Consider the following 10,856-nt stretch of genomic DNA (forward strand, 5'->3'; position numbering starts at 1 on the left):
CTAGTTAAGAATGTGGAAATAATACCATATTAGGGTTAATCCTGTAGCACCAAGGGCAGTGGAAGGAAATGTTGGTCAATGTGATTTGCTGCCTTCAAATTCCTAATGAGCTGGCCATGAAAATGGTCTTGGATTTGTTCTGTTGGACTCAGAAGTCAGATAGAGACAGCACCAACAGGGAGGCCTCTGGGAGTGGAGAGGGGGCGGATTCCAACTCAACATAAGCAAGAACCTTCTAATCACACTAGCTATTTAGACACTGCTCCCACACGGCCTGAGTCTGCCCTAGTACATGTACTGAATGAGAGGTTTAGGCAGGACTGTTACCTGGGGAGGCATTACAGAAGGGTCTGGGATACAATGGAGAGAATTTCCAACAATTTCTGAGAGTTTTTAACAAATAAAATGTAGAGTAGAACACTGCAAAGAAAACAATAAGAAACGGGTAAATAATAAAACTTAGCTATCTTTGACTTAGAGCCTTGGTCTCCATGTCATTCTAACATGATTGTGACTAATAAAATCATTTTTAAAAAGTTTCTTGCCAGTTTTTAATATTTTCTATGACACATCTACCTGGATAAAGGCAATGTATCCATAATAGCACCAAAAACATAGTTATGTTGAAACTCTAAATACATTTAACCATATGAACAAAATACATTTTCAACTAAAGTAAAAACAGTATTGCCAGCTCATATATATATATATATATAGTAGAGTTCTGTAATTTTAATTTTCAATTTGGTCATAAAATCTCTTTTGTTGTTTTTTTATCTTAGGTACCCAAGGGCTATTTAACTTAGACATTTATGATGTACTAAAGTTACTGTGAGACTATTTAAATAGTCAGCATTAAGTGCACATGAATTTATGGTTCTATAAATGTCCTCTTGAACTGTATAAGATATAGTTCTCCTGGAAATCTTGCTGAGAAATTCAAACCTAGTTTCATCATTATTTCCCAATCAAGAAGTAACACTTTAATGTTCACTGATGTAAGTTACAAGCCTGACCCCGACACAGAAAAGGTCTGACTCATCAATCTTGTAATTTAACAAATATTTATTACTTGTCTTTTGCCAGGCACTCTGAATACACTGGTGAGAAAGACATATATGGCCACCACCCTCACAGAGTAGAGAAATCACATTTCATTATATAGGTGACCCAGTACTCTGAACGCTCATGGGGGTGTGGGGCAACCTGCGCTAAGGTCTATAGGGGAAGGTGCGTCAGGCGAGGCCTCGTTGATGAAGGAACATTTAGGCTGAGCCCTCAAGGTTGGGGGAGAGAGGCAAGCAGGTAGTGAAGGGTCTTTTTCTAGGGGGAAGAAACATTACCTGCTTGTTGTATAAGAAAATAGCAGGTTGGAGATTCTGAAAACTGCCCAGATCTGCCCAGCATGAGGCCGGAGTTGATGAAGGGTACAGGGAGGAAGACAGGAACCAGATTGCCAGGGGTCTCACAAGCCATGTTATAGATGTGGAGCATTATTCTTTATTTTACTTATCTTTATCCTATCCATCTTTATTCTTGATCTTGGTGCCATAACCCACTAAAGTGTGTGTATGTGTTACGCATTCACATGCACGCACGCATGAGTGTGTATGTTTGCTGAGTCTAGCTGAAACAAGCATTTCTTACCATTCATCCTAGGTTAAAAAAAAATATATGGAAAATAGTGCTGTATAATCAATACACTGGGAAATCACTGAAGGCCTTGAAGTCACAATGATATGACCAGATTACATGTTAGGAGTTCCACCCTGGTTGCAGAGAAGAAAACTGACTAGTGATGAATAAGACTAGAAGCAAGGGGGAGAGAGTTATTGTTGACACAGATCTGGGTCGTGCCAACAGGGATGGAGAGAAGTGGACAAATCTGAGAAATATTTAGGAAAGAGAAACACTGAGATTTGGTGAGTGATTAAATGTGCAAAGTGAGGAGGTAATGGGAAGAGTGGAGTCTACCTCCCAGAATTCTGGCCCAAATAGTGGTTTGTATAGTGGAGCTCTTTTCTGCAAAAGGGAACCATGGTGAGGAACACTGGCCTGGGGAATGAGGCTCCCTCTCGGAAATATCACCTTTGAAATTTCTGCAGAACATCAACTTGAAGACGTTGAGTAAGTCATTGGAGCCATGGATCTGGAGCTTAGGAAATAGGTCAGCACTGGAAATAAAGATTGATTCAGTTGTTTCCTCAGTGGAGATTTCTTGAGCTCCTACCATGTACAAGGTGCTACACACGACATCCTAAGACCTTCATTACTAAACAGACATCATCACTTAGAACTTAGAGTAATTGCCATCTAAATGAAATTTTAAGCATGGGAGAGGATACATCTGCTGAAGGTAAGAATTTTAAATAAGATGAATGGGCTTAGAACTTCAACATCTAAGATTGAAATACAAGAAGGGCAGAGTAGTTGGCAAAACAAACCAAACAGAGGAAAACTAATAGCATTTTCTGCCCTAAAGGAAGAGTTGCAAAGGGGAGGATATGAAGGTCAGTCAATGCAAATAAAATTGAAATGACTCAGATGTCTCCTGCTGGGCACTGGTGTTCAACTCTCTTACTCCCCACATATGCTTAGAATGAACAAAGAAATAGACATAAAGGCCCTATGACTCTAGGATGCAAAATCGCTTATAAAATATTAGTTATCATCGTGATTATAACAGTAAAATCAAAGGCCAAAGCCAGAGGCCACAGAAGCAAAAACTCCAAGTATCACCATCCAGAATTCTCTCCATTTCGGAGATTAGAAACAGGACAAGGGCTTTTCCATAAATAACATAAAAGATAGTAAACTATGAAAAAAGAGGAAGCTAAAAAATAAGTAGATGCATGCTTCCTGGCATTCCTAGTAAACCGTAGATAACGATTTGTTGACGTCTTTATTTGCTAATCTCTGTAGGAAGATGTAAAGGACACAACTGGCACTTTTCTGGTATTGAATAACTTGACAAATTGGAGAGATTCCATGCTCTCCTGATTGTTGGCAAGCCTCGCTAATCTCTAATCTAGGAAGTTATGAAAAGCTTCATGCCAGAGAGGTTACCTCCCAGAGCTTTGACTCCAGAGGATCCACTGAAGCATTGTGGAAATGTAAAATGTCATTACTGTCCTTGAGAAATGGCAACAAAATGCAATATGGAGGGGCCTGGATTGTATCCTGGGACAAAAAGGAAAAAGGACATTAAAGAAAAATAAGTAAGTCTGTACTTCAGCTAACAGTATTGGATTGATGTTAAGTCCCTGGTTTTGATCATTATAATATGGACGTGCTAACATTAGGGGAAGCTGAATGAAGGGTATATGGGAATTCTCTTTACTTTGTCTCTGCAATCTTACTCTAAGTCCAAAATTATTTCAAAATGAGTAGCTTCTGCTCAAATAACAAATATTAAAACCACTCAGTAAAACCCTAATTACTTGAGATTCCCTTTGAATCCTCAAAGCAGGTTTTGGAGGAGTTTGGATTTCTCATAACCGTTGTCTAATAGATTTTCTTTGTTTGGGTTCTTGTGATAAGCTTAGGTGAGAATAACTTCACACCTATGACATCAGCACTTAAGTCTTCCAAATATTTTGGCACTTTAATTGATTTTGTTTCTTCAAGTTTTTCTACACCGAAGCATAACAAATCACCTCATTTAGACCACTCTGGAAAAATGACTGGACTCCACACAGAAGCTCATAATGGCAAGCAAAACAGTTTTCAATTGCTTCTGGAAAAATGTGACTCTTTTTTTTTTTATTATTTTAAATGCAATGTGTATTAATCCAATAAAATATTTTTGTATACTTGTTTTTTAATATCTTTAAGAATTATTCTCTACATTTAAGTCACTTTCTATCACCTTTCGAACGGTCCAGTTTAGTGTATAAACCATCTCAATTCAGAAAACGTTTATAAACTCAGAGACCCACACCCATGTAACACCCATCCCCAGGCGCTCCTAATGCACTTGGCAAAAACATGTTATTGAAACAATGCACGGTGCGCAAAACATTGGATTATCTCTTATTGTGGTGATATCTTAAACAATGAAATCTGATGATATCATCAGGAAACACTTGCTCTTCTGTCCCACTTCACTCTATTATTTGTAAATGCACTAAGTGTTATAAGTGGAGGAGTTTGCCAAAATCAGCAAAGTCCGCTTAGGGGGGGAAAAAAAGGCCTGAATATTTGGCTCTGAAAATCTTTTCTGGCTGGATCCTTACATCTCTTTCCCAACTCAGGACTCGAATGATAACCACAGAGGATGTGTGTGAAAGCCGGCGTCTGGGGATTCCAGGAGCCGGCCCCTGAGCAGCGGGGAGTCCCTTTTATCTAACGTCTCTGCATGTAAATGCAGTTGGTCGGTGCATAACACACTTGAGCATCGCCTTAGATGCAGAGAGATGCATTCCACGGGAAACAGCACTACTGAGTGGCTTCGACCGAACAGGAATGGTTTCATTAAGTAGGAAATATCAGAAAGGGGAACAGAACATGAGAGACCCCTAACTCTGGGAAACGAACTAGGGGTGGTGGAAGGGGAGGAGGGCGGGCGGTGGGGGCGACTGGGTGACAGGCACTTGGGGGGAGCACTTGATGGGATGAGCACTGGGTGTTATTCTATATGTTGGCAAATTGAGCACCAATAAAAAATAAAATTATATATATAAAAGAATGGTTTCATTAAACAAGCCCTGACCCATCCACCGACAGGACGTTTGCTCAGAGAAGCCACCAGGTGGGTGCAGGTGTCCCGGCGTTTCACTGCGTCTGTTTCCCTGGGGGTAAATCCCCAGCAGCGCGATTGCTGGGTCGTGGGGCAGATCTATTTAAAAATCAATCAATAAATAAAAAAAGAGAACCCCCCAGGGAAGGATTGTTCCCCTGGAAGCACGAGTGCAGTAAGAGAGCGGACCCAGCAGGCGGCGGGGGCTCCGCAGGTGCAGGGCGCCCCGGGGGCGGGGGGGGGGCTTCATGTGACACCTGTGCGGCTGGTGGTCCGCGTGCCCCGCGGGTCACGGGGCGGCCTCCGCGGAGCTCACCTGTGGCTCCGTTACGAGGCTTTGGGCGGCGGATGCTCGGCTCTGCCCTGCCGCTCCGCAGAGGCCGCGCGGCCCGTGCCCCGGGGCGCCCCGCCCCCCCCCCCCGGGAGGCTGGTCCTGCGGGTCCCCGAGGGCGCCGGGCTACCCCGGGCTCCGAGCCCCCTTCTCAGCGCGGCCGCCGCGACCCCGGCAGCGACCTCGGGGAGCCGAGGGGCCCGCAGGGGGGCGCGACCTGCAGGTGGGCGCGTGCACGCGTGTGGCGGAGGAGGTGAGGCCGGGCGCATCCCCGCGTTCCCTCCGCGCGGGCCCTGAGGGCGGCGGTGGCCGCGCGGCGGTCGGACAGGTGCCCCGTGGGCTCAGCGCCCGAAGTGGGCGAACAGGGCGCGGACCCCAGTAGGGCCCCCCGCACCGCCCCCCCGCGACAGGCCGCGTCCGGGGCCCAGGGGCCTCCGCAGCCGCTCCCCGGGCTCCGCCCCCGCCCCGCCCCCCAGGCCCAGACAGCGCCGCGGCAGCAGGGGGCGGTGTGAGCACGCGCTGGGGAGCCGGGCACCTGCGGGGGGGGGGGGGGCAAGGTGTGAGCACGCGCTGGGGAGCCGGGCACCTGCGGGGGGGGGGGGCAAGGTGTGAGCACGCGCTGGGGAGCCGGGCACCTGCGGGGGGGGGGGCAAGGTGTGAGCACGCGCTGGGGAGCCGGCACCTGCGGGGGGGGGGGGGCAAGGTGTGAGCACGCGCTGGGGGAGCCGGGCACCTGCGGGGGGGGGGGGCAAGGTGTGAGCACACGCTGGGGAGCCGGGCACCTGCGGGGGGGGGGGCAAGGTGTGAGCACGCGCTGGGGAGCCGGGCACCTGCGGGGTGGGGGCAAGGTGTGAGCACGCGCTGGGGAGCCGGGCACCTGCGGGGGGGGGGGGCAAGGTGTGAGCACGCGCTGGGGAGCCGGGCACCTGCGGGGGGGGGGCAAGGTGTGAGCACGCGCTGGGGAGCCGGGCACCTGCGGGGGGGGGGGCAAGGTGTGAGCACGCGCTGGGGAGCCGGGCACCTGCGGGGGGGGGGCAAGGTGTGAGCACGCGCTGGGGAGCCGGGCACCTGCGGGGGGGGGGCAAGGTGTGAGCACGCGCTGGGGAGCCGGACACCTGCGGGGGGGGGGCAAGGTGTGAGCACGCGCTGGGGAGCCGGGCACCTGCGGGGTGGGGGCAAGGTGTGAGCACGCGTGGGGAGCCGGGCACCTGCGGGGTGGGGGCAAGGTGTGAGCACGCGCTGGGGAGCCGGGCACCTGCGGGGGGGGGGCAAGGTGTGAGCACGCGCTGGGGAGCCGGGCACCTGCGGGGGGGGGGCAAGGTGTGAGCACGCGCTGGGGAGCCGGACACCTGCGGGGGGGGGCAAGGTGTGAGCACGCGCTGGGGAGCCGGGCACCTGCGGGGGGGGGGGGGCCAGGTCTGAGCACGCCCTGGGGAGCCCAGGCACCTGGGGGGGGGCAAGGTGTGAGCACGCGCTGCGGAGCCCGGGCACCTGCAGGCCGCTGGGGGTCTCTCTGCTCCTCAGCAGCCCCCGCGCCCTGGCAGGCCTGCACCTGAGCGGTCGGCGGGTGCACGCAGCGCCCTAAAGGGCCGCGGGGCTTTGGACCCGAGGCAGGAAACAAGGAGGACGGCTGCTATTTCCCGTGACGAGCTTATCCTCGCTCGGGGTAAACAAAGGAGAAGGAAGCCCGGTTCCGAGGACAGAAGCAGGTGGCATAGAGACACCATCCGCGGTCGGTAACACGGGATAGAGGGACAGGAGGACCTTGGCTCCGCCCTAGGCGTCTGTCCTGCCCTCCAGAATCATAGCTTTTCTCTCTCTCTACCTTTTTTTTTTTTTTTTTTTTTTTAAGGAATCTGGAATCCTGGTCTTCCAGATAACATATTTTATTTATTTTTTAAAAGATTGTATTTATTCACGAGAGACACCGAGAGAGGTAGAGGGAGAAGCAGGCTCCCTGCAGGGAGCCGGATGGGGGCCTCCATCCCAGGACCCCGGGGTCACGCCCTTAGGAGGCAGACGCTCCACCGCTGAGCCCTCCGGGCGCCCTGATATCATCTGTTCTAATTAAATGATTCCCTCAGCCCCTACCAGGTAAAATTATATTTAATGGGATGGGATATAAGATGAGTACCTTAGTGTTCCAGGAAGGTCCCATCCGTCACTCCAGCGTTTTGTGCCACTCATCGAATCCACCAGCAAATCTTGACAGTTCTACCTTCCAAATAGCCACATGCAGCCACCACTCACCGGTGTCCTGGCAGCCGCCCTGGTGTGGTGTCACCACCTTCCCTTCCCCTGAAGTACTACAACAGCTTCCTGATGGGTCCCCCCGGATCCTTGTCTAACCCGCACAGCAGCCAGTCATCCCGTTAAAATGCAGGCCCGACCATGTCACCCGACTGCTCAAAACTCACTAATGCCTTCTCCTACTACTCTGAGTAAAAGCCAAACAAAGTCTTAGGAGGCCCTATCTAGGCTGACCCCGTTGTCTCTCTGACCTCCTCTCTTATTGTTGTCTCTTTTGCTCAACCCACCCCAGCCATCCTGTCCTTGCTACTCCTTGAACTTTCCAGGCACAGTCCCACCTCAGGGCCTTGGCACTCGCTGTTCCTTCTGCCTATAAGGCTCTTCCCCAACATATTTTCATGCCTTATTCCTCACCTCTTTCAGATCTTAGTCAGGTGCCCCCACAAACCCTCCTTACACTCCTGCCCTGGCTTTAGTTTACTTCATAGCATTTGTCACCATCTAATATGCTACATGTTTCATTTATCTACCTTGCTTACTATCTGTTTCCATCAATCAGAATGTGAGGACCAAGAAGGTGGGCGTCTTTTTGTTCATATTGTTCAGTGATGTATCTTCAGAGCCTAGAACTTCTCTAGTGCACAGTTGGTGCTCAACAAATCACAGATACATTCACTGGTGAAATGAATGAATATTGAACAGGCCAGGAAGGAAAGAACACTGAAAGAGGAATAAGAGATGCTCCGCACCAAGGATGGAGCCCAGGGTGGGGCTTGACCTCAAGATCCTAAGAATAAGACCTGAGCTGATCAAGAGTCAGACGCTAACCAACTAGCCACCCAGGTGCCCCCATGGCATGCTATTTCTTAAGCTATTGGTTAGGGTGACCAGAGGAGTCCCCAAACAGTGTTTTTCACCCAGCGAGCTACCCATGTGAGGGTCATGGGATCACCTCAGTGGGCTGTGACTATCAATATAAAAAAAATTTTTTTGAGGGGCACCTTGGTGGCACAGTTGGTTAAATGTCAGACTCTTGGTTTCAGCTCAGGTTGTGATCTCAGGGTCATAAGGTCAAGGCCCATGACGGGTCTGTGCTCAGTGTAGAGTCTACTTAAGACTCTCTCTGCCCTTTCCTCCCAAGACTATATAAATAGATCTTAAAAAAATTTTTTTGAGAAATAAAATAAAATTTTAAATTAGTGCAAGTTACATAAAATAAGTGTTATTTTATGGACTTTATGTTTCCAATGCATATGTGCACGTAAGTGCTGGACTATTGCAATATACAATATATTGTTCATCTTAATTCTCAAATAGGTTTGAAGATGCTGTTACAGGAAACACGCTCTAGGGGACTAAAATAATTCTATCAGTTACAGAGAGAAACATTTTCTACAGCCTTTTTGAACCTCTCATTGCATGCACGTTGGTGTGCTTAAGAGTCCAACATTTTTCTGAGGCTCTATTCATCTTTCCTTCTCTTTTTCTCTCTGTTCTTCAGGTTGGCTAATTTCTATCAGTCTTCAAGGTTTGCTGGTTCTTCTTTCTGCCAACACAGATCTACTCTTGAATCTCTCTAGTGAACTTTCATTTTTGTTAGTGGGTTTTTCAACCCCAGAGATTTCACTTGGCTCTTTTTTATAACCTCCGTCTCTTTAGTGATATTCTGTTTATGAGTCATTTTATCATACCCGCCTTTAATTCTTCAAATGTGGTTTCCCTAGTTCTTTGAACATGTTTATAATCCCTGCTTTGAAGTATTTACCTACATAATCCAACATCTGGGTCTCCTCCAAGGAGCTTCTATTGCCTTTTCTTCCCCCTGTGTATCAACCACTTTCCTGTTTCTTTGTGTAGCTCAGAATTTTCTTGAAAATTGGACATTTAGATAGTAACTCTGGATACTGACTCCATTTGGAGGCTTGATTCTCTCAATAATTTGTTTGTTAATTGATTATTTGGCCAGGCTAAATCTATGAAATCTACTTCTCTTGCAGGGTGCAGACTCCAGGGTCCCGCCTCAGATATTTTTCCTTGCTTATGTCTTTTACATTGACTTCCTAGGGGTCACCTGGGCCCATCTACACCACTTATGGGTCAAAAGTTGTGCTTAAAGCCTTTAGCCACTTAGACTTTTATCTTTTACTGTTGGTTCTCTATGTGGCTTAGAGAGATTTTCACAGTTCGAAGAGTTTCTGATGTTGCCCTGCCTTCAGCCCGGACTAGTAGTTCAGATGTTCTTTTTCCTGAGAAGGCACAACCTTGAGTACTGCAGTCTTCTAGACAACCAAGAATAAATGTGATTGAATTTTTATATCTGGCTTCCTAGAAGTTACTCCCTTTGTTTAGCCAGAGTCTGGTCAGATGTGGTGCTTAAGCCCCTTGCCAACGGGCCCGTTTATGCTGTGAGGAATGCTTTCAGGTTCATCCCACAGCCCAGAGGGACTCTTCCCACCATGAGCAGGCACCTGAGACAGGTGGTGGCCCCTGGTTTTCTCAGCTTGCTTCTTCCTGTATGGAAGCTCCACTCCTCAAAGAAGCGAGAGTAGGGCAATGAGGCTCCAGTATTCTTGCCTGTTACACCTGGATAACACCCTCACCCTATAAGCGGGGGCTGGGTAGGGAAGGGAACCCAGTCCCCAACCATGCCCACTTGGAGTAGCATGTGTCCAACACAGATGACCTGTTTCCCCTGGGATGAACTGGGGGTGCTGAGCCCTCAGCCTCTTTGCTTTACCTGCCATCACATAGCAGAGCTGACATCAACAGAGCTAGAGATAGGGGTGAGGGGAGCAAGCCATGGTTCAAATGCCACGAACTCTTGCTATTCTTGTCAAGAGTTAGTAGATCTTCTCAAATGATTCTTCCTTTGCTGCGTGCCCTTCGAACAATAATTAGAGGTCTTAAATGGCTGTTGGGGTTTGTTTTATATTTCTAATAACTTCCACCAGTTAAACGGTTGCTGAGGACAGAGTTTTCCTAGTTCCTCACGCTGGCATCTGGGTGTCCTGCCTTTGTACTTTTTGTGTTAATCCATACCAAGACCTTCATCTAGGAAAATAGCTTTATGAAATTCAAAGGCTCATTTGCATGAGCCATCCTCCTATGTTTCAGCTGGTACCCAGGGAATGGGGACCCTGCAATATAAAATCTCTCAGACCTGACTCAAAGAAGAGCCAGTAGAGAATAGGGAGGGATGTAGGTGCAGCGTTCTTGCTGGAGTATAGGAGCTAATTCAGTTCAAGGCAAGAAATATTAACTGATAGAATTCTTACATTCCAGTTACCGTGCACTATTTGTTACTATCCCCCAGAATGTGAGGACCAAGAGGGTAGGCATTTTTGTTTATTTTATCCAGTGCTATACCCCAAAGCCCAAATCAGTGCCTGTTATACCCATTGCAAGATATCCATTGACTGGATGCAGTTTATGGCCACCATCCAGTTGTGGTTGGGACAAGGTGGTGATAAAGCCATGATTCTTCAAGGGTATCTTGAACTTCCAGAGACATGGCTGTTCAGCTCACTCTGATCCTAT

The sequence above is a fragment of the Canis lupus genome, chromosome 35 (assembly GCF_011100685.1).
Source record: "Canis lupus familiaris isolate Mischka breed German Shepherd chromosome 35, alternate assembly UU_Cfam_GSD_1.0, whole genome shotgun sequence".
Taxonomy (NCBI): Eukaryota; Metazoa; Chordata; class Mammalia; order Carnivora; family Canidae; genus Canis; species Canis lupus.